The sequence below is a fragment of the Hypanus sabinus genome, chromosome 21 (assembly GCF_030144855.1).
Source record: "Hypanus sabinus isolate sHypSab1 chromosome 21, sHypSab1.hap1, whole genome shotgun sequence".
NCBI classification, from domain to species: domain Eukaryota; kingdom Metazoa; phylum Chordata; class Chondrichthyes; order Myliobatiformes; family Dasyatidae; genus Hypanus; species Hypanus sabinus.
Genome location: NC_082726.1, coordinates 1,170,863 through 1,195,253, shown reverse-complemented (window position 1 = coordinate 1,195,253; position 24,391 = coordinate 1,170,863). Strand labels below are relative to the sequence as shown.

Sequence of the window (24,391 nt, the reverse complement as noted above, 5' to 3'; positions counted from 1 at the left end):
TAAACGGGCGGACTATTACTTAAATGGGGAGAGAATTCAAAGTTCTGAGATGCAACGGGACTTGTGAGTCCTTGTGCAGGATACCCTTAAGGTCAGCCTCCAGGTTGAGTCGGTGGTGAAGAAGGTGAATGCAGTGTTGGCATTCATTTCTAGAGGAATGGAGTATAGGAGCAGGGATGTGATGTTGAGGCTCTATAAGGCACTGGTAAGACCTCACTTGGAATACTGTGTGCAGTTTTGGGCTCCTTATTTAAGAAAAGATGTGCTGACATTGGAGAGGGTTCAGAGAAGATTCACTAGAATGATTCCGGGAATGAGAGGGTTAACATATGAGGAACGTTTGACTGCTTTTGGACTGTACTCCTTGGAGTTTAGAAGAATGAAAGGGAACCTCACAGAAACATTTCGAATGTTGAAAAGCATGGACAGAGTGGATGTGGCAAAGTTGTTTCCCATGGTGGGGGAGTCTAGTACGAGAGGACAGGACTTGAGGATTGCAGGGCACCCATACAGAACAGAGATGTGAAAAAATTTTTTAGCCAGAGGGTGGCGAATCTATGGAATTTGTTGCCGCAGGTGGCAGTGGAGGCCAAGTCATTGGGTGTATTTAAGGCAGAGATTGATAGGTATGAGTAATCAGGGCATTAAAGGTTATGGTGAGAAGGCACAGGAATGGGACTAAAGGGGAGATTGGATCAGCTCATGATGAAATGGTGGAGCAGATTTGATGGGCCGAATGGCCAACTTCTGCTCCTTTGTCTTATGGTCTAGCTGCAGAGGCGTTCTCCAGTCTCAGAGACTGTGGAACTGCCATCCACATAAAGGGCAAGTTGTACCCCTGGAACAGGTGCATCTGAGAGGTCGGGGCGTGGTGAAGTGAGAAAATGGTTTTGGGGCAAACAGTCACGAGGAGGCTCAGTCAACTCAGTGGGGGGTCGTCTCTAAATATGTAGCGAGGTTGATGGCATTACAGTATGCAAAGGTGAGGAGTGGGTTATTAAGTAATGCAATTTCATAGCGACAGGCTTGAGTAAGATATTGGGTCTGGTGGGAGGTCAGCAAGGCTACAAGGGTACGGGAAGAATACACTGTAACTGGTTGTTGGAGAGTGATGGTGGAAGCAGCCGTAACTAGGGAGTAAATGACCAGGAGTATCTGCGAGCAGGGGGCTAATCCCTGTGCTATGGGGTCTAACGATGTAATAATAGGCAACAGGTCTATGCCTGTCCCCATGAACCTGAGTGAGAACTGCAGTGGTGCAGCCTTCTAAAACATTAACAAAAAGGTGGAATGACGGTCATAGAGCAGGTGCCCTTGAGAGCGATTTCTTCAATTCCTCAAAGGCCTCTTTCTGTTGCTCAGTCAGTTCTAGGGGCCTTTTAAGCATGCTAGATGCCAGGAGGCTCAAATGCTGCGTATATAGGGCGACATTCGGAGCCCACTGCCAACAAAAGTTTACCAGACCAAGGAAAGCACGCATGGCTTTCTGTGTAGTGGGCATGGGGGTTGCAAGCATCGGGGTGAACTGTCTTTCGGTTGCACTCAAAAGGGTTCTCAGAAATTTCGCTTGCCATTGGGCTCTGTACCTTTTGGGGAGGGAGCACGTAACCCCATGAGTGCAGGGCATTCAGAAGTGTATTGGTGTCCTGGTCATTTGCTGTTTCTGATGGGCTTGCCAGTAGGAGGTCATCTATGTACTGAATTACCATAGAGCCCCCAGGAAATTGTAAATTTCTGAGCTGCTGATGCAAAATCTGCAAGAAAATGGTGGGAGAGTGCACGAACCCTTGGGGTAACCTAGTCCAAGTGTACTGCTGATCTTGAAAGGTAAATGCGAAAAGGTACTGTGACTCAGGAGCAAGGGGAATTGCAAAAAATACATGCTGCAGATCTACTATGGTAAAAATTTGGAAGTCTGGTGGAATGCTGCTTAAAATCGTAGCGGGATTAGGGTCTATCAGATGTATTGACTGCACAATTTCGTTAATCTTATGGAGGCCCTGTACTAATTGCCACTCTGGCCTTCCCGGCTTTGGAACCGGCAAGATAGGAGTATTGCAAGGGGACTGGCAAGGGACTAGAATGCCCTGCTTACAGAAGGATTCTGTGAGATGGGTGATGCCGTCAACTGCTTCCTACCAGAAAATTCTGCCTGTGTCGTGGTTTCCTGGTCCCTGGCTGGTTATTACCCTTCCGCTGCCTCGATTGCCCCCTCGTGTGGGTGGTCACTGGGTTTGGTGGGGGTGAGTTGGGATTACCCTGGGGCAACCACTTAGGTGGAGCATACGGGGGTGGCAGTTCCGTGGGCTGGGGTCGCCAGGCTTCCTCCTACTCCTCCTCAGTCTCATTATCATCAAACAGCATGGGCAGTCCAGACAGGTCAAGAGGTACCTCAGTTTTACCTTTGCCGGCTTCACCTTTACCTTGTCATCTATCCTTAACCCGCCTAACTTTCGTTTCCCTATTCCCTTATTCATATCATAATCCTCACACAGTCCTTTTAATGTCTCCCATGATTTCAAATTTCCTTCATTATCACATATATTAATCCCTCTTTGACATGCATTATGCTCCCAACTACTTTGCTTAGATCTATTATTTAATTCTTCGGCCGTTTTTCTCCAATTGGACATTAAAACCTTCCATTTTTGTCCGGCATTACGATTACAAATTGCTTCCTCTGCCTTCAGACATTTATCTAAGTCCCAGGTCGCACCCAAAGGCTAAATTTCACTACCTAATTTCTTATTTAGGCATGCCAATAACCTTCAGTAACCATTTTCTCTTTCAGGGTAATCTCTGCATATTTTAAATAATAGCGTGTTATTCCCAGTCTTATCTAATGTTTGCCCCATGCTTCCTAATCGGGTGGGTCAGCTGCCTCCTTTTTTCACATCCAGTTCAGGGTCCTGACCTTCACGTGGGGGATTTCCCCTCTTAACAACCAGTCTAAGGCTGGATGCTGATACTTCAGATTGCGGCTTTACCACTATATAACCTACAACTCCTATTCCCTGTTAGTCTTGTGCCGTGTCTCTCTGCATCCACTTCAAGATCCTGACCTTCGTGTGGAGGATTACCCCTCTTAACAACCAGTCTAAAGCAAGATGCTGAGACAGGCAAATTATCATAAGCGTACCCCCAAAGTGTATTTACAACTGGATAGACTGCAGGAAAGAGGCATTTCCCCTGTGTTTGGGAAAACTTCTGTTCTGTCCCGTGGAGTCAATTTACCACTCTATGCACCCCGGCCCCCCATGTCACTTAAGGTGTTCACCAGCTTCAAATGTAATAGTTTACTGCCACTAACCCACTGCCCAATTTGCGGCGATTCACCCATAGAAAAATGTAATAGATCACTATTAATGATCCGCTGCCTAATTCTTCAGCACGCACAGACTTTAATTCTCACAATACCTCACAACCTTAAATACTCACAATATCTCGTCAGGTCCTCTGTTACCCCGAATCTGCTGACCTGTGGTATTTGGGCGATCCTCAGCTCGGGTTTTGGAGTCCGTCAGAGGAAGGGGTTGTCAAGGTGGACAGTTAATGGGAGAGATTAAGGTAAATCTTACCTTGTGGGCCTATCCATCTCAAGTCACGGCCACTGAGGTGACCACTAACGCCGTCTCTCGGGAATACCTCGTCTTGGACTCCTGGCTGGCTCGCCAAATTGTCAAAGACGGATCGACCCGATGCAATAGTGCAAGGTACCATGGACTCAATAAACCATAAAACAAGCGATACTTCATCACTTTTTATCCATAGCATGCTATGGGGGGAGTTATAGACTGATCTCCCAAAGAGCCAGTCCGGACACTGCCCAAAGCACTATTCTTAACAATTTATAACATTGATAATTATAGGAAATATAATTACACGAGTTAATACAGTTTTAGAATAGTTTCGGTCACATGCTAAGATACAATTAGATGTAAAATCATCATTGGTTAGTTATAATTACTTCTGCCAAGACTAGCCTGGATACAACCTTAGTTGCTCATGTTTACACCTCCCCCTACTCTCTGAACGTTCTACCTTTCTCCCCCTCCCCCCCCCCCCACGCCTTCCTTCCCCTATTTAGTTAAGTTATACCTCAAAATGCTTTGTGTGACCAGTTCATTCCTTTTTGGACCTATGTCTAACACTATTAGTCACTTGTTGCTGGGTAAGGTTCCTTTTTGGCTGTCCAGCAGCATAAGGTACCTATAATACAATTGATCATCAGCTAATCATTGTCTTTTAATCTCTTTTAATCTATACCCCTATTTTACCTATCCCTTTACTCCAACAACTCTAATTCATTGAAATAACAAGCTAGTAAAGCCATTAATACTTTGTAAATGGTTTAGTTTATGATTAATTAGTTAATTAATTAGTCATTGAACTTCCATAACAAAAAAATCAAATATGCTATAAAAATTCAGCAGGTCAGGCAGCATTTTCAGAAAGAAGTTAAATTTTCATTGAATGTCAGGATGCTGTTGCATTGTTTTAGCTCTGGTCCCATTAGGATAGCCAGGCGGTAGTATTATCATTGCAGTTTCTGGTATAGTCTGTATCCAGGTAATGAATGGGTTCCATTTTACAGACGTCCATAAATAATTTTGTCAGTCGCTTGGACTGTGGTCGCTATCCCTCCAGAATATTATAATGAATGTCATTAAAAGTGGATGAAGAAGCTAGTTCTGCTATTCATAGGAATTAACAAATGTACATGCATTTAACTTTTAAATTTAAGAATGTTATGGAAGCTCATTCATAAGCATGTCCATTAGTTGAGCGTTTGCAATATGGGGCTCTGCCTGCCAATGTAGGATTGACTGAGCTGTCCAGCTTGTGTTTTGCAGTTCTTGTACAAAATCTAATTTTATACTGTCATTGTTTGTGATACCCACTGTAGGATATGCATTAATCATTTCAGATCTTTTTGGAGTTTACTCATTCTTCTATGAACATGTCCTGTTCATAACTGGTGTTCTTATTTACATTTCAATCATGTGCCATTAAGGTATTTGCTACTGTATAATTCTCCATCAGTGTGGAAAGAATTGGATTTGATGGGTCTGTGTGAATGATTGAGTTACAGAGCTATGGGGGACCTGGAGATGAAAAGGGATGCAGGTTTCCTCCATTATCCGAAGGTAGAGCATTCCTATGAAACCTTCTGTAAGCCGAAATGGTGTAAAATGAAGAAGCAATTACCATTAATTTATATGGGAAAAACTTTTGAGCGTTCCCAGATCCAAAAAATAACCTACTAAATCATACCAAATAGCACATAAAACCTAAACTAACGTATAGTAAAAGCAGGAATGATATGATAAATATACAGCCTATGTAAAGTAGAAATAATATATGTAGTGTAGTTTCACTTATCAGAATTGGGAAGATTTAGCCAAAACCGATTTGTAGAAAAAAATCGGTACGTACATGCATACACACGTACATGCATGTGCGCACACCTGCCCTTGCAAGGCTTCACAGTCATGGTAGTCTTTCTCAGGGTACTTACAAGTTTAAAGCGGGCACCTTTTTTCATAAAAGCAAAAATCCTCTTCGGATTTCTTTTGGTTAGTGAAAACAGGTTCTAATGTAGGTCTTTCATAAAAGCCAAGTGGCGTAAAGCAAACTTTCATAAAGCAGGGGACACCTGTAAGTGATTCATCACATATAATTGAAACATTCAGCGAAATGCACCATTTGTGTCAACTCAAATCAGAGGATTTTGCCGGGCAGCCCACGGATGTGGCCATAATAACATTAGCATGCCCACAATTTATGAACCATGATCATGCATATTTGGAATGTGGGAGGGAAATGGAGCATCCAGAGGAAACCTACATGGTCATGAGGAGAACATGCAAACTCCTTACTGACAAAAGCAGGAATTGATCCCTGATCTTACAGCTGGCACTGTCATAGCATTATGCTAACTGCTTCGCCACCATGCGGAGCAGCAGAGCCCAACAAAAGTCCTGTTTTGTCTTCATGCTTTCATGTATTCTGTGTCCTTTAGTTGTTGCCTTTTTCACTCCATCCTGCTTTCTTTGTGCTTTATCATGGTTTATCAAATTTTATCAGCGAGGAGTTGTTGAAGCAGTTGTTACGTACCCATGCAGTTTGTAGTGGTGAGACAATTGCATTGACTACTGGAAAATTCTAATGTGATATGTGTTGCAATCGTGTGTACTGTCCATGTTTAACAATACCTGCACTGCATCATGTCCCTTTGTCATCCTCCACTGTCATGCCTGAGTCGATTTAATGTGAGTTGAGGGAGGATCAGTGACTGGGATTCACCTAAAAATTAAAATTTATGAATCACTTGGTATTTGGAGAGCAAATGTTGGGAGTGACTATAATGACAAAGTTCCTGAAAGAGTTGGGAAACGGGATTTAATGCAAAGCTGCACTAAAATGGCAAGAGTTAATTTGTTTTCCATGTGTACCATGAAAGAGGGAGAGTCATGGAGAGGAGCTGTGATCAGATCAGCCTGTGGCAAGGAAAGCAGAGTTCAAGTTCAAGTCTGGAACTGCAGACTTAACTTCTGTTCTTGGTTATTTGAAAAATTTAACCAAGGCTATCTACAAGTAGTATTTCCAGATAGCACATGTTTTTCTAATTTAAATATAATAGATAAACTTTTAATACTGAGCTGCACCTGTTTTTCATTCTTTCTTAAATTTGGGACATCTTTGGAGATGTTAAAAGTGCACAGCAGAAGTCAAGCATCCATCTATAGTTACAGGTCTCCTCAATTATGGTTGTGGGAGGGAAAAGATGTGAAAAACTGAATTTTGAATAAAAATTCCAAAACACATTGAATTTATTGTGATTGTGGCAGCACACTGTTAATTTAACCCAGAGAATTCTACTACAGTTACAAGTTCTCACCCTACTAAAAGGAAATACCTACAAAATTTGTTGAAGGTTGGGGAATGAAACAACAGTAATGATATTAGAGCATTGAAGCATACAGCCTCAAAGTTTGTGCTCATTTGAACTTGCCAACAAATGAAATCTCCTTGGGAGTAAATGGAAATTGAGATGCATATATTAAATTGCAACGCATTTATTAAATTGCAACTGAAATCAACACAGCCCAAAAACTACAATCCTCCAAATTGGAAGGCAGTGTAATGTTACATTCCAGTGGGATTTCTAAAGCACCTGATGTATGTTCTTTTGCATGCCATTCTGACTGCATCAATCTCCACAAGCAAACACATTGAATACCATCGGTCACACCCAGTGCAGGCTTTGCATTCCATTCAATTCTTGTTCCATTTGTTCAATACAAGATAAACAAATTTGTGAATTCTGATTCTGTGAATCATTATTTAACCAAGAAACATCTTAATTTGAAGTGTATGCTGCCCTTTCCTTTTCTGTCACTTTTGCCCTTTCACCTTAAAAGCTGCTAATCTGGAATTAAATATTAAAAGGTTTCATCAGTGGTTATTAGGTGGAGCTAATCTAGGAGCAATGGTATTGCAGCGAAACTGGTTGCTCAATTCTTGCTGCACCCATTGAGTTTCCTCTCAGTCATGTGACCCTTGTGGCAGGTATGTGTGAAGTTAGATACACTAATGTGTCTGAGTTGACCAAGATAAGAATTATCTTGATGAGCATGTTGGTGTAACTTGCATTTTGTATGAGGCCAGTAAATGGAACTTTAGGATACACAAGGTAAAGGAAGCTTGTTCAATTTCATTGTTAAATGTATTCAGATGTTTTCCATTGGAAAATTGGAATGTGTTTGTTCCAGCTGTAAGTTATTGAGCGCATGAATTTTGAGTCATGAGTTTTTTTTATAATAAAGAACAATAGAGGGAAATGTTGCTCTTTTTTAGGTTGTTACTAAATGAATTTTGGATAGATGTTTGTCCATGTCCAAGAGAAACCTCAAGTAACATTAAAAGCTTGTGTAATTTTAAAAATTCACAAAGTACAGTACGAGTGACTTGCTGTACTTTGATTTGTATTCAAATCGCACCTCTGTAAATTGTTTTTTGCTGTCAGTAATCAATAAACAATGTAATTTAGAATGAGATTCTTGAAGCCAGGTGGAGGGTTACTTTGAGAACATGGGAATATGGATTTGATTTTCCACCAGATCAGATATGATCTTAGTAAATGGTGAAGCAAATATGAGGGACCAAGCAGCATGCATCTACTGCTGATTTGTTTTTTTTTGCCACCCCAATAGAACATTAGAACAATAGTATAACCCTTAGTTTGTTACTTTATTGTGTTCGTGTGGGGTTCCTCAATGTGCTCGGTCTTCCTACATCTTAAAAACGTGCCGTTTACATTGATTGACATTGGTAAATTGTCCCTTGTTCAGCTAATTGGCGAAACACTCAAAGGAGGTTTGATAGACATAAGGGAAGAAGTTGAAGACCTTGTGATAAACAATAGGTAATGGTGCTGATGGGTTGTTCTGTTGAGTACTGGTATATACAGATCATCAGCCAAATGTCATCCCTCTATTCCTCATAAAGAAATTAAACTTTAAGATTCTAGTTTTAAATACAGCTTCACTGTTAAGAATCATCTAGTGAAGCTGGTTCTCCAGTTTGAATGAATTGGGTTAAATTTCGCAGAACCATGATTATTCTTCATGGCTTTGTGATGCTGTGCTCTAACTGGACAGGAGCTGATGTGAAAGCAGTCTGGCAGAGATCATTTCAAATTCAACTCCTGTTTACAAAGTTTGTGTGATATTTTATAGTTTGACTTGGCAGCTTGAGAAGATAATTTTAGCACAGATAAGTGAATTTAATTGCAGGCCTGTTGCTCTGATTGCGTTGTCATTGACATAAAGCATGTGCTGAGATAGTGTTACTTTAAGTCCTTGCCAAATGTGTCAAGGTATGTTCAGTCATGTCTAACCCTTGTAGCTGGTGATTTGAACTTCAGATCTTCAATGCTGTTTTGGTGGTTAATTTATTGATAGGAAAATTGCAATTCCTTTTTTTTACCATTACCTGCAAAACATACCAGTACTTTGGCAAGGTCAATCAATGGATACTTCACAATGGATCACAGTGCCTTAGGGGACATTCTGTTAAAGGTGGTGGAATATATTGAGTGTGTATTTTCTGCCAATAATAAATTCCAATGTTCTTATTTTTAAGGTATGCAGTTACTGTCAATGGAATCTTTTATTGCATACTTTTCGGCCCTCCCAGGGTGAAACAAAATCTTGCAGCCCCACTTCTTGTAGTGAAGGGGAACTTTTATGCTTCTGCCAACTCCATTGACAAAATTTAGTCATTTATTTGCAATGGAGAAGGATTGTGGCAGCTAGAGGTTGTGTGTAGAGCAGAGAATAGTGATACCCTGGAGCATATCAATGTTACAAAGAAGGGGACACCTTCAGAGATCATAAATAAAAATAGATGTTTTTTTAAAAAAAATAATTGGATAACTGCTTTGTCTTCCACAGTTGCTGTCTGACTTGAGTGTTTCCAAATCTTCTGTTTTTATTACTAGTTAATATTTTAACTTTTGTCTTGCTAGATAAATGTCTGTTACATCTTTAAATAATACCAGAATTTCTCTGAAATTATGATGTAAATAAGGAGAGACACAAACTGGCACCTGTGCTGTAAAGAATGAACTTTAATTCTGCACTTTTAATCAGCTTTCATGCTTAAAGCAATTTAAGACTGTAGGTTAATGTTTTCATTCAGAAGTGGTCTCTCTATGTTCATTTGAGCATTCAGCCAAGATCTTGTTCTTGATAAAAGCATTGAATGACTTCCCTAGACACACATTCTAATCAGCAACTTGCATTTGTGTGAAGCTTATAATGCAAGGGAGCGTTGGTTCTGTCTCTGCCAATACCAGCCATGCTTACAGTACTTTCCAGTGCACATCTGTCCTTGTGTCACTTCCTTTCATGTTATCCAAAGTCCCATGTGAACCTGTAATTTTGTTGTACTATTTCCCATTGACTGTTTTGCCTTGACTGTTCACAACATGTTCTTGTGGGTAAATGCTGTGCAGAACACCAAGGTGCCCCTGACCTTCCAACCTGTTAACTACAATTCATTTTTCTACTCCCACTTTAACACTCAAGTTTTGACCTTCAACATGATACTATTCCCTTCTGGATTCTCCCCCAGCTATCCTTTCTCAGAGCCCAAAATGTTTCAGTAAGATTGTCTCTCATGTTTCTGAACTTCAAAGCTTCTTCTTTAAAAGCATTTATATTTGTCTTTTGTAGATCTGAATTTGACTGTGTAATTCAGATTTCATACTGATTTGGGATGCAACATAATTAAGTTTCTGTTGAATATTTCTATACTCAGTCAAATATCACCCAGCCATGAACATTTGACAATCAGTTGACCCAAGTGCTGTTAAATAGGGATACATGCATGCTGCAAAAGTGAGTTAAAAAAAATTGTAGTTCTGGACAAAAAAGATTGAAAATAGTGCAGCTTTGTATAACTGAGTTTATGAATCAGTACCTTTTGTATTTTAAAAAAGCTCAAATTGGGAGACACAAATCCTGGAGATACTTAACAAGTGAGAAGCCTGTAGAGAAGTAGTTATTGTGCTGGGGTAAAAAGTGATTTTTTTTTAAACAAACAAGTTTAAGTTTCAGAGTGAGGAAGAAATGTTAAGAACAAAGGGAATGTCTGCCATAGATTGGGAATCAAGGTTTTCTGGCTGATGCAGATGATGATGATGTTAAAGGAAATTCTGAAACCTGTAAGTAGTGTTTAATTTGCAGAAGGTTGTGGGGGGGGGGGGATGAGTTGACAAAGGGAATGCAGTAAAATTAATAATCCACTCTCCAGTTATTTAGAAATCCCAATGGCTCAGCAGTGTTCTCTCTCCATTCATTGGCCTCATTCTTGATCTTGTATGCACCAGAAAACGTGGAGGTCCTGTAAGGAGAGATGTAGACTGGGTTTATTCTCACTGAGACAGAGGGCTGAGCGTGATGTCATAAATTGTCGTAAAATAACAGGCATAGATATGGTGAATAGCTTTTTTCTTCAAGTGTTGAACAAGTGGACACAGGTTTAAGGTGAGAAATACAAAGTTTAATCACAATTGTAAGCAAATCAAATTACATATGAATAGTTGATATCAGAAATTTGCCAATAGTTGGCACAGATTTGTTCAGTATATTTAAACTACGGGAAAAGTTCACCATTAATGTTTCAAAGTTGTGCTTATGTTCATGTATGGTCACATGTATATTGCAAGTTCTATCTATATTCTTGACTATCCTGGTGCAGATCCAGTCAATAAAAAGCTTAAACCTGTCTCATTATGCATTGAGCAACTTGATGGAGGAAGAGTTAGATAAATTTAAACAAAATGTGTTTCTGAAGATAAGTGAATGTGACTGGACTGTGTGATTTAAAGCTTAAGTTGTTCATTATAAAACGACATTGAACCAAGTAGTTCATGACCAGAAATACCTATTAGTTGCATCACAGAACTTGTGTGGAGTTATCAGGAGACAAGGTTCTCAGCAAACTAGATCTGTGATAAGCCAATGAATGTGGATGTCAGTGGTATTGGACAATTGCTGTACCTGCAGCATTTGTAGTCTAAATTCTCTAGGGTGTCCATTCATCACTGGAGACCTTCAGGGTCACTATAAACAAGATAAAAGTATAGAACATTGTCAATGGGTTCTGTTGTCAAACTACAGGAAAGCTGTGATAGCATTACAAAGAGTCCCGAAGAGATTGGCTTGGATGCTGTCTAGAGCAGAGGGCTTTACTTGCAAGGAGAGGTAAGGTTTATTCTTGTTGGCATAGAGTGTCTTTTATCTAGGATGGTGGGGGTGGGTTAGAGGGCAGAGCTTTAAAATGAAAGCGGAGAAATTAAAAAGATGCTTTTCCACAGAGAATGGTGGAGCAATCTGCCAGATAAAATTACAGTGTAATTAGATGGCAAAGAATTGGGGATATGAGCCTAATATGGACAAATGGAATTAACATATCATAAAGCAGCATCACAGTTGGCTTGGATGAGTTGGGTCAAGGGTCCATTTCTGTGTTGTGACACTTTAATTCTCTTCAGTCAAATCTCTTTAATGGGTGTTTGAGTAATTGAATGGCTGCAACATAAAATTCAAGAATCAACTTTTCTGCATTTAACTTGGTACATCAGAGTTTGATTTGGTCATGTAACCTTTCCTCCCTACTCTGCCAGGTAGGGTGATCATAGCTAATCTGCTCCAGCCCTCATCTTTTCAGGGGTAGTTGTTTATACCACATGATTCCCTGATGTTTCTGTAAGTAGATGTTGATGGATTACTGCAAATAAAAGCAAAAATAAAATAAGTGTAAATTGAAGGACCTGTGAAAACAATCTTCAGCAGAATTTGAGGTTACACAGACCGTTGTTTATGGTGAGTAAATATGAAATCTCAAAAGTGAGTGGAGCCTGTTGGGACTTTTAGCAGAGCTTGAGTTCATTAGGTAATCAGGTACTTGACAAGGGCCAAAGTTAGGTTTAAGTGACGCAGCCACCTTTAGAGTGGGACTTTGTTGGAGTGGGAAGCTTAAGGCTTCAAGAGGCTTCAGTGTGAAGAGGTAGAAGCTAATCACAAACAAGAGAAAATCTGCAGATGTTGGAAATCCAAGCAACACACAGAAAATGCTGGAGGAACTCAGCATTTATGGAAAACTGTACAATCAATGTTTCAGGCTGAGACCCTTCATCAAGACTGCAGGAAAAAAAACCCTCTTTTTTTTCCCTCCAAACCTGAAGAAGGGTCTCGGTCAGAAATGTTAACTGCACTCTTTTCCATAAATGTCTGGCTTGTTGGGTTCTTCCAGCATTTTATGTCAGGTGGAGATGAAGTTCCTTTGTTGCCCAGTTAGAGGAGTGGGAATGGCAGTCAAGACAATGGATTATTCCTCTTGTGGGATGTGAGAAGACAGAACTCCAGACATCCCTGATGACGACACCTCCAAGAAACACATCCACCTGTAGCTTCTTACAGACTGTGCTAAGGAACTGGATGAACTCTGATCATTTTGGTGGCAGCAGAGTTGCTGATACAAAATACAGGGAAGTAGTTGTGCCTAAGGTGCAGGACACGAATGAGATGTCAGAGAACTGGAGGATATCTAATCCAGAAAGGCTCTAAGAATAGGCTGATGAACCTGGTGTCAGGAACGGGTAAATTATTGCAAGCTATTCTCGCAGACAGACTTTATAAGTAATTGGATAGACATGGCCTGCTTACCGATAGTTAACACAGGTTTTGTTAGAATCAGTTCAAGATCACTGACATACTGACAAATGTATTGTTTTGTGGCAGCAGTTTACTGCAATAATTTAAAAATATGATTTACAATAAGAAATGTATAAACAAACAAGTAGAGCAATGTAGGGAGGTGGTACTCATAGACATTTTGGAAGTCTAACGGCGAACGAGAAATATGTGCCTTCGAGCACCTGTCCTACCTTTCTGATGGTAGTAATGGGAAGAGAGCATGTCATAGGTGGCAGATGTCCTTAATGATGGATGCTGCCTTTTCGAGGTGTTGCCTTTTTAAGTCCTGAAGAAGGGTCTCAGCCTGAAACATTTGACTGTTTATTTCCATTGATGCTGCTTGAGCTGCTGATTCCTCCAGCATTTTGTGTGTTGTCTTTTGATGATGGTGTGGTAGCTCTTTCTAACCAATTTTAGCATTTTTGGAGGAGGTCACAAGGAAAATTTAAGAAGGAAAGGCAGTGGACCTCTACATAGACTGTGGCAAGGCCTTTGATAAAGTGGGAGGCTAGTCAAGAAAGTTCAGCCTCTTGGCATATGCATGAGGTAGTAAATTGGATTTGACATTGGCTTTGTGGGAGAAGGCAGAAAGGTAGCGGATTAGTTGCCTCTCTGTGACCAGTGCTGTGCTGCAGGGATTGGTGCTGGGTCTGTTTGCCATCTATATCAACTATCTGAATGTGGTAAACTGGATCAGCAAATTTGCAGGTTACACCAACATTGGGCGAGTAGTAGACAGTAACAAAGGCTATCAAAGCTTGCAGCGGTGTCTGGACTAACTGGAAAAACGGGCTGAAAAATGGCAGATGGAATTTTCATGCAGACAAATGTGAGCTGTTGTACTTTGGGAGGACAAACCAGGGTAGGACTTACACAGTGAATGGTGCGGCACTGAGAAGTGTGGAACAACAAGAGTCTTGAGAATAAAAATTCCTAATTTGAAACTGGCATCACCAGTCAATGGGATGTAAAGAGAGCTTTTGGCACATTGACCTTGATAAATGAAAGTATTATGTACATGAGATGGGATGTTAAATTGATATTGCATAAGATGTTGGTGAGGCCATTTGGAATATTGTCTGAGGTTCTGGTCATCAACCTGCAGGAAAGATCAATAACATTGAAAATTGCAGCAAAGGGTTGAATTGATTAGGAGTTTATTCCTTGAGCAGAGGAGAATGAGAGGATATTTTAAAGTTCAAATTAAATTTATTATTAAAGAACTTGTATGTCACAACGTACAGCTCTGGCATTCATTTTCTTGCACGCATTCATACCAGAAACACACTAGAATTGTTGAATGACTGTATCCGACAGGATTATCAAACAACTACAGTGGAAAAGTAACAGCAAACTGTACCAATAGAAAAATAAAGAGGAAAATAATAAATAAGCAATAAATATTGAGAACATGAGATGAAGAGTTGTCCTTAAAAATGAGTCCATTGGTTGTGGGAAGGCAACCTGAACCTGATGTTATGAGTCCTGAGGCAACCTGAACCTGATGTTATGAGTCCTGAGGCTCCTGTTGCAGCTTCCTAATGGCAACAGTGAGAAGAGAACATGACCTGGGTGGTGGGCTCCCTGATGATGGATGCTGCTTTTCTGTGACAGCGTTTCGTGTAGATGTGCACTACTCGTAATGGACTGAGCTGTATCTGCACAACACACAAAAATGCTGGAGGAACTCGGCAGGTGGCAGCATCAGTGGGGAAAAAGTACTGTCAGCGTTTTGGACTGAGACCCTTCAGCAGGAATGGAGGAAAAAAAGATGAAGTAGATTTAAAAAGTGGGGGAGGGGAGAGAGAAACACAAGGTGAAACCGAGGGGGGGGGGGGGTGATGAAATAAAGAGCTGGGAAGTTGAGATAGGGCAGGAGTGGGGTGAGTCTGATAAGAGAGGACAGAAGGCCATGGAAGAAAGAAAAAGGAGGGGAGCACCAGAGTGAGGTGATGGGCAGGCAAGGAGAAGTTGAGACAGGGAAAAGGGGATGGGGAATGGTGAAGGAGAGATGGGTGGACCATTACTGGAAGTTGAAGAAATGGATGTTCATGCCATCAATTTGGAGTCGACCCAGTTGGAATATAAGGTGTTCTTCCAACCTGAGGGTGGCCTCATCACGACAGTAGAGAAGGCTATGGATTGACAAATCGGAATGCGAAGTGGAATTAAAATGGGTGGCCACTGGGAGATCCTGCTGCTTCTGGTGGGTGGAGCGTTGATGCTTGGTGAAACGGTCTCCGAATCTACACTGGTTCTCACCGATATAGAGGAGGCCACACCAGGAGCACCACCACAGGTGAAGTGCCGCCTCACCTGCAAGGACTGTTTGGGGCCCTGAATGGTAGTGAGGGAGGTGGTGTCAGGGCAGGTGTATCACTTGTTCAGCTTGAAAGGATAAATGCTGGGGGAGATCAGTGGGGAGGGAGGAATGGACAAGGGAGTTGTGTAGGGAGTGATCCAGGGGAAGATGTGCTTAGTGGTGCAACCCTGTTGGAGATATGGCGGAAGTCCGGAGTTTTATGTGCTGGATGCAGAGGTTGGTAGGTGAGGACAAGAGAAACCCTATCCCTGGTAGGTATCCATTACATTTTTGTAGGCTTTTCTTATAAGAGCATTGGTGTTTCAGTACCAGGCTCTGATGCACTCAGGAATTTGAAGTTTCTGACCCTCTGCACTTCTGATTCTGCCCCCCTATTGAGGACTTGTTTATGGACCTCTGTTTTCCTCTTTCTGAAGTCAATAATCAGCTCCTTGGTCTTGCTGACATTGAGTGAGTGGTTGTTGTTGTGGCACCACTCAGACAGGTTTTCAGTCTTTTGTCTACCTGCTGATTTGTCACTACCTTTATCAATGATAGTGGTGTCATCAGCAAACTGAAATATGACATTGGAGCTGTGCTTAGCCACACAGTCATAACTATAAAATGAGTAGAGCAGGGGACTAAGTCCACAGCCTTGTTCACCTGTGCTGATGGAGACTGTGGAAGGGATGTTGCTACTCTGAACTGACTCTGGTCAGCAAGTGAGGAAATCAAGCAACTAGTTGCTGTGGAAGGGATGTTGCTACTCTGAACTGACTCTGGTCAGCAAGTGAGGAAATCAAGCAACTAGTTGCACAAGGAGGTATTGTGGATTTGAAGCTTATTGATTAGTATTGAGGAGATGATAGTATTGAATGCTGAGCTGGAGTTAATGAAGAGCATCCTGATGTCTGCATCTTTGCTGTTGGGGTGTTGCAGGGTTGAGTGAAGAGCCAATGAAATGTATTTGCTATTGACCTGTTGTGATGCTGGGCAAATTGGAGTGGGTCTAGGTCACTTCTCAGGCTGGAGTTAATGTTTCATCACTGGCTCTCAAAGCACTTCATAACTGGATGTAAGTGCTGCTGGATAATGGTCATTGAGGCAGGTTACAATATTCTTCTTACAGGTTTGCATAAATATGAGGGCTATAAATAGGGTAAATGTAAGCAGGATTTTTCCATTGAGGTTGGGTAAGACTAGAATTGGAGGTCACAAGATGAGGTGAAATGTAAAATATTTACCTTCAAGAGGTCCACAAACTTGTTGTAAGGTTTGGAGGCTTGAGTGCCTCAATGATCCAGAGAGCTTTGTTGGTTGGAGTCAGGGCCTTCTGCATTTACTTTTGATAGGGTCACCCACACCAAACAGGTCAAATGGTCAAGGCCAGATTTGGACTGGTCCACTGATCCTCAAAAAAGGTACAGAAACAGCAATGAAGAATCCTCCTTTATCTGTGTTTGTCTGTATGGACAGACAAAGATGGAGGACCTTCATTGCTGCTTTAATGCCAGTGGCGTAAAGGGCAGTAAATAAAATATTTGAGCAGAAACTGAGGGGGATTTTCACTCAAGGGTGGTGTGAATGTGGAGTGAGATGCCATTGTTTGGGCGTTTAATTATAACATTTAAGAGAAGCTTAGTAAGTACATGGAATGGCGGGTTATGATCCAGGTGTGGGTCAATGGGACTCGGCAGAATAAATTTTTGGCATGGACTAGATGGGCTGAGGGTTCTTTTTCTGTGCTGTAGTGCCCTATTGATTCTAATTCTGTAAGCTATTTTGACCAATCTATAAACTGTTATGTTCTGACCAACCAGCGATGAGACTCTTATCCCATATCAGTATTGGATCATGTTGCCAGGGTGGTTAAGAATGAGTATTGTATTGTTAACCACCTTTGGTTGGGGTATTGAGTTCAAGAGCTGCAAGGTAATGTTGTGGAAGCTTTAGAGAAGGTGCAAAAGAGATTTACCAGGATGCTGCCTGGATTCGAAAACTTCTTGTGGGGATAAGTTGAGGAAGCTAGAGCTGTTCTCTTTGGAGAGGAGGAAAATGAGAGGTGACTTGATTGAGGCGTACAAGATGACAAGAGCCAGATGGGCAGTCAGAGACTTTTTCCCCAAGGTGGAAATGGCTGATGGAAAGGGGTATAACTTTAAGCTTTTTGGAGGAAAGTATCTGTAACTTATTCCTTATATGGGGCCCAAAACTGTTGACAATACTTGAAGAGCAGCTTGACCAGTGACTATTAAAGCCGCAGCCTTATCTCCTTGCTTTTATATTCTATTCCCCTTGAAATAACTGCCAAACTGCCTTCTTTACAACAGGCTCAACCTGTAAATTAGGCTTTTGGGAGTCTTGCACAAGGACTCCCAAGACCCTTTACACTTCTGTTAGAGCAACACACACAAAATGCTGGTGGAACGCAGCAGGCCAGGCAACATCGTTTTGGGCCGAGACCCTTCGTCGGGACTAACTGAAAGAAAGGATAGTAAGAGATTTGAAAGTAGGAGGGGGAGATCCGAAATGATTGAAGACAGGGGGGGGGGTGATAAAGCTAAGAACTGCAAAGTTGATTGGCAAAAGGGATACACAGCTGGAGAAGGGAAAGGATCATGGGATGGGAGGCCTAGGGAGAAAGAAAGTGGGAGGGGAGCACCAGAAGGAGATGGAGAACAGGCGAGGAGTGATTGTGATAGAGGCAGAGAGGGGAAAAAAAGGAGAGGAAAAAGGTGGGGGAATAAATATATAAGGGATGGGGTAAGAAGGGGAGGCGGGGCATTAACGGAAGTTAGAGAAGTCAGTGTTCATGCCATCAGGTTGGAGGCCACCCAGATGGAATATCAGGTGGTGGTCCTCCAACCTGAGTCTGGTTTCATCCTGACAGTAGAGGAGACCATGGATAGACATATCAGAATGGGAATGGGACTTGGAATTAAAATGTGTGGCCGCGGGGAGATCTTGCTTTCTCTGGCGGAGAGAGCGTAGGTGTTCAGTGAAACGGTCTCCCAGTCTGCGTCAGGTCTCACTAATGTATAGAAGGCCACACCAGGAGCCCCAGACGCAGTATATCACACCAGCCGACTCACAGGTGAAGTGTCGCCTCACCTGGAAGGACTGTCTGGGGCCCTGAATGGTGGTGAGGGAGGAAGTGTAAAGGCAGGTATAGCACTTGGTCCACTTACAAAAATAAGTGCCAGAAGGGAGATCGGTGGGAAGGGATGGGGGGGGGGGGGCGCGAATGGACAAGAGAGTCACATAGGGAGCGATCCCTGTGGAAAGCAGAATGAGTGGGGAGGGAAAGATGTGCTTGGTAGTGGGATCCTGTTGGAGGTGGCGGAGTTACGGAGAATTATATGTTGGACCTGGAGGCTGGTGGGGTGGTAGGTGAGGACAAAGGGGGACCCTATCCTGAGAGGGGTGGCGGGAGGATGGGGTGAGAGCAGATGTGCGTGAAATGGGAGAGATGTGTTTTAGAGCAGAGTTGATGGTGGAGGAAGGGAAGCCATGTTCTTTTTATATATGTAAAAAAGAGAAGAAGAAGACATCTCCTTCGTCCTGGAATGAAAAGCCTCATCCTGAGAGCAGATGCAGCAGAGATGGAGGAATTGCAAGAAGGGGATGGCATTTTTGTAAGAGACAAGGTGGTAAGAGTAATGGTCCAGGTAGCTGTGAGAGTCTGTAGACTTATAGTAGATATCAGTAGATAAGCCATCTCCAGAGATGGCGACAGAAAGATCAAGAAAGGGGAGGGAGGTGTTGGAAATGGACCAGGTAAATTTGAGGGCAGGGTGAAAGTTGGAGGCAAAGTTAATGAAGTCAATGAGCTCAGCATGCGTGCAGGAGGCAGCTGCAACGTAGTCGTTGATGTAGCGAAGGAAAAGTGGGGGATGGATACCAGTATAGGCTTGGAACATGGACTGTTCCACAAAGCCAACAAAAAGGCAGACATAGCTGGGATCCATGCGGGTCCCCATGGCTACACCTTTGATTTGGAGGAAGTGGGAGGAGCCAAAGGAGAAATTATTGAGAGTAAAGACTAATTCCGCTAGACGGAGGGGAGTGGTGAGGTTTGGACTGGTACAGGGATGAGAGGTGTATGGAGGGATATGGTCCAGGTGCAAGTCAGTGGGACTAGGCAGAAAAATTGGCACAGCCAAGAAAGGCCAAAAGGCCTGTTACTGTGCTGTAATGTTCTATGGTTCTATCCTTCTGATCCTCCATGATCCTCCACACTGCCAAGGGACTTACCATTAATACTATATTCTGCCATCATATTTGACATACCAAAATGAACTGCCTCACACTTACCTGATTTAAACTCCATCTGCCACTTCTCAGCTCAGTTTTGCATCCTATCAACGCCCCGCTGTAACCTCTGACAGCCCTCCACACCATCTACGACATCCCCAACCTTTGTGTCATCAACAAATTTACTAAACCCATCACTCCATTTCCTCATCCAGGTCATTTATTAAAATCACAAAGAGTGGGGTCTCAGAACAGATCCCTGAGGCACACCACTGGTCATCGGCCTCCATGCAGAATATGACTCGCCTGCAACTCTTTGCCTTCTGTGGACAAGTCAGTTCTGGATCCACAGAGTAATGTCCCCTTGGATCCCATGCCTCATTTTCTCAATAAGCCTTGCATAGGATACCTTATCAAATGCCTTGCTGAAATCCATATACTGTACACTACATCTACGGCTCTACCTTCAACAATGTGTTTAGTCACATCCTCAAAAAAAATTCAATCACGCTCGTAAGGCAGGACCTGCCTTTGACAAAGCCATGTTGACTATTCCTAATCATGTGATGCCTCTTGAAATGTTCATAAATCCTGCCTCTCAGGATCTTATCCATCAACTTACCAACCACTGAAGTAAGACTCACTGGCCTATAATTTCCTGAGTGATCCCTCGTCCCTTTCTTGAATAAGGGAGCAACATCTGCAACCCTTCAATCCTCCAAAACCTCTCCTATCCTCATTGATGATGCAAAGATCATTGCCAGAGGCTCAGCAATCTCCTCCCTCATTTCCCAGAGTAGCATGGGGTACATCCTGTCTGGTCCTGGTGACTTATCCAACTTGATGCTTTCCAAAAGCTCTAGCACATCCTTTTCCTTAATATCTACATGCTCAAGCTTTTCAGTTCACTGCAAGTCATCCGTACAATCGCCAAGATACGTTTCTGTAGTGAATACTGAAGCAAAGTATTCATCAAGTATCTCCGCTATTTCTTCCGGTTCCATACCCACTTTTCCATTATCACAATTGATTGGTCCTATTCTCTCATGTCTTATCCTCTTGCTCTTCACATACTTGTAGAATGCCTTGGGGTTTTCTTTAATCCTGTCTGCCAAGGCCTCCTCATGGCCCCTTCTGGCTCTCCTATTTTCATTCTTAAGCTCCTTCCGGCTAGCCTTACAATCTTATAGATTCATATCTGTACCTAGTTCTTTGAACCTTTTGTAAGCTGCTCTTCTCGACAAGATACACAACAGCCTTTGTACACTACGGTTTCCATGTCTCATTGGAATGTACCTACTCAGAACCATACGCAAATACCCCCTGAATATTTGCCACATTTATTCTGTACGTTTACCTGAGAACACCTGTTTGCAGTTTATGCTTACAATTTCCTGCCTGATAGCCTCGTATTCCACTTACTCCAATTAAAGGTTTCCCTAACTTGTCTGTTCCTATCCCTCTCCAATAAAGGGGATTAAATTCTCCAAAATTTAAACTATCTCCAAAATGCTCTCCCTCTGAAAGTTCTGACACCTTGAAAGTTCATTTCCCAATACCAGATCAAGTATAGCCTCTCTTCTTGTAGGCTTATCTACATATTGTGTCAAGAAACCTTCCTGAACACACCTTACAAACTCTACCCCATCTTAACCCCTCACTCTAAGGAGATGCCAATCAATATTTGGGAAATTAAAATCTCCCACCACAACAACCCTGTTATTATTGCATCTTTACAGAATCTGTCTCCCTATCTGCTGCTCTATGTCCCTGATACTATTGGGTGGTCTATATTAAAAAAAAACACCCAGTAGAATTATTGACCCCTCCTATTCCTAACTTCCACCCACAGAGACTCCATAGACAACCCTTCCATAACTTCCTCCTTTCTCTGATCAACAGTGCTATGCCCCACCTCTTTTGCCTCCCTCCCCGTCCTTTCTGAAACATCTAAAGGCTGGCACTTGAAGTAGCCATTCCTGCCGCTGCACCATCCAAGTCTCTGTAATGGCCACAACATCATAGCTCCAAGTGCTGATCCACACTCCAAGCTCATCCACTTTGGTCACAACACTCCTCGCATTAAAATAGACACATCTGAAACCATCGGTCTGAGTGTGTCCCTTCTCTATCACCTGCCTATCCTCCCTTTCCTCTGTCACTTCAGTTCCCACCTCCCAGCAATTCTAATTTAAATTCTCTGTAATAGCTTTTATAAACCTTCCCGCCAGGATATTAGTCCCCTTCAGATTCAAGTGCAGCCTGTACAGGTCAAGCCTGCCCCAGAAGAGGTCCCAATGATCCAGAAATCTGAATCTTTGCCCTCTGCTCCAATCCCTCAGCCATGCATTTATTCTCCACCTCGTTCTATTTCTGTACTCACTGTCGTAGCACAGGCAGTAATCCTGAGATTGCTACCTTTGTGGTCCTGCTTCTCAACTTCCTTCCTAACTCCCTGCAGTCTACTTTCAGGTCCTCCTCCCATTTCCTACCATTGGTACCACTATGGACCATGACCTCTGGCTGTCCTCCTTCCCACTTCAAGCTATCGTGAACCCGATCAGAAACATCCAGGACCTCGGCATCTGGGAGGCAAATAACATCCACCTGACCCTGTAGGACATAATGGTCAGTTTTGAGGTGGTGTTCCTGTTCATGAGAGTTCCCATTAAGGGCACCTTGGTCCTCTTACAATCAAGGTTTGATAAGGGCCTTTTTGAACACATATCCACATACTTCCTCTGTAAGGGGAACTAATATGAACAAACAGATGGAGTGGCAATGGGATTACCCTTGTTGCCTGCTATTGCTAATTTCTACATGGAGGTCTTTGTGGAGATTGTGCTGAGCTCATCACCCTAATGCTTCAGATGCTGCTTCAGATATATCGTGATATCTTTGTAGTGTGGCTTCATCGACTTCAGGCACTATAATAGTTCCATCATCATCTGAACAATATACATCGAAACATTCAATTTACGATGGAGAAGGTGCTTGCTTCCTGCTCCTGGACATTCGAATACGATGGAAACCAGATGTAAACTCTGGGATGGCATCCATTGGAAATCCACTCGCACGGACTTGTATCTCAATAATAAGTCACCATCACATCTTGCTGGATCACTTCTTTCTACTTTGATTAACCATGCAAAAATTATTTCAGACCCAGATAGTCTCCCCAAGGAAATACAGAATGGCTACTAGGCGAGGGAAATCAGTCTGCCCCTTAAAAGGGCAGGTGGAAAAACCAGGAAACCCAACTCCCTGGAGTGTAGAAGAATGAGGGGAGATTTAATAGAGGTATATAAAATTATGATGGGTATAGATAGAGTGAATGCAAGCAGGCTTTTTCCACGGAGGTTAAGGGAGAAAAAAAAACAGAGGACATGGGTGAAGGGGGAAAAGTTTAAAGGGAACATTAGGGAGGACTTCACACAGAGTGGTGGGAGTGTGGAATGAGCTGCCAGATGAAGTGGTAAATGCGGGCTTACTTTTAACATTGAAGAAAAACTTGGACAGGTACATGGATGACAGGTGTATGGAGGGATATGGTCTAGGTCAGGGGTCAGCAACCTTTACCACTGAAAGAGCCATATGGACCCATTTCCCACAGAAAAGAAAACACTGGGAGCCACAAAACCCATTTGACATTTAAAATGAAATAACACTGCATACAACGGTTTTTTTTTTTGCCTTTATGCTATGTATAAACAAACTATAATGCATTGCATTTATGAAATTGATGAACTCCTGCAGAGAAAACGAAATTACATTTCTGCATGCAACAAAAACATTTTGAACTCCGAAAAAAATTTCGTTGGGTTGAAGGTTACTTCATAGTTAGCCTGCCTTGGATTAAAAGAAATCGCGCACTGGCGGGTGTCGGGCATTGGCAGTGGTGACGTATATTAATAGTGATAAAAAAACACGTTGTAGAGGTGTGCTACACGCAGCGCTAAAATAATGACACTGCAGTCAAAGCTAACTTTATTTGAACTAAACAGCCTTGTTTTAAAGCCTCCCTCAACCCGCCCCCCGTGGGCGCGGATGCTCCAAAAGACACGTACTCACAAACCCCCGTAGGCTATCTCCCTTAGCCGGAACGGTGGCTAATTGTGAGCCGGTTCGGATGTGCCAGGAAATGGGGTCACCACAACGTTTTATTTAGATTGTACAAGATCACCATAATCTTCAAATTTCGAATTACATTTCAAAAACTAACAAACCACGGGGAGCAGCAGCACAGAGATGAAAGAGTCGCATGCGGCTCCGGAGCCGCGGGTTGCCGACCCCTGGTCTAAGTGCAGGTCAGTGGGCAGAAAAATGGTTCGGCACAGCCAAGAAGGGCTAAAAGGCCTGTTTCTGTGCTGTAGTGTTCTGTGGTTCTATGTTTTATGACAAGGAGGAACCCATCACTATGTCTTCCCTATATTTCCATGGTTTCTCAAAGGATCACCAGGATCCTGAAGAAATACCAGATTAATATCATCTGGAACCTCATAAGGAAGCTCAAATACCAGTTTCTACAGGTCATGGATGACCTGGGAGTCTGGGTCGCTGGTGGTTA

General features: G+C 42.4%; 1 protein-coding gene across 6 annotated transcripts in view; it reads left to right on the top strand.

Annotated features, from left to right (window-relative positions):
* Window positions 1–24,391, top strand: part of tjp1a (tight junction protein 1a) — a 248,985-nt gene that overhangs the window by 53,921 nt on the left and 170,673 nt on the right. The window contains exon 1 of one of the 6 annotated variants that reach the window (XM_059945845.1): window positions 7,678–7,696. The exons of the other annotated variants lie outside the window; for them this stretch is intronic. The gene's annotated coding sequence lies outside the window, so the exon portion shown is untranslated. Of the gene's footprint in view, window positions 1–7,677; window positions 7,697–24,391 lie in introns of those variants that run through there. 6 annotated transcript variants of the gene reach the window in all.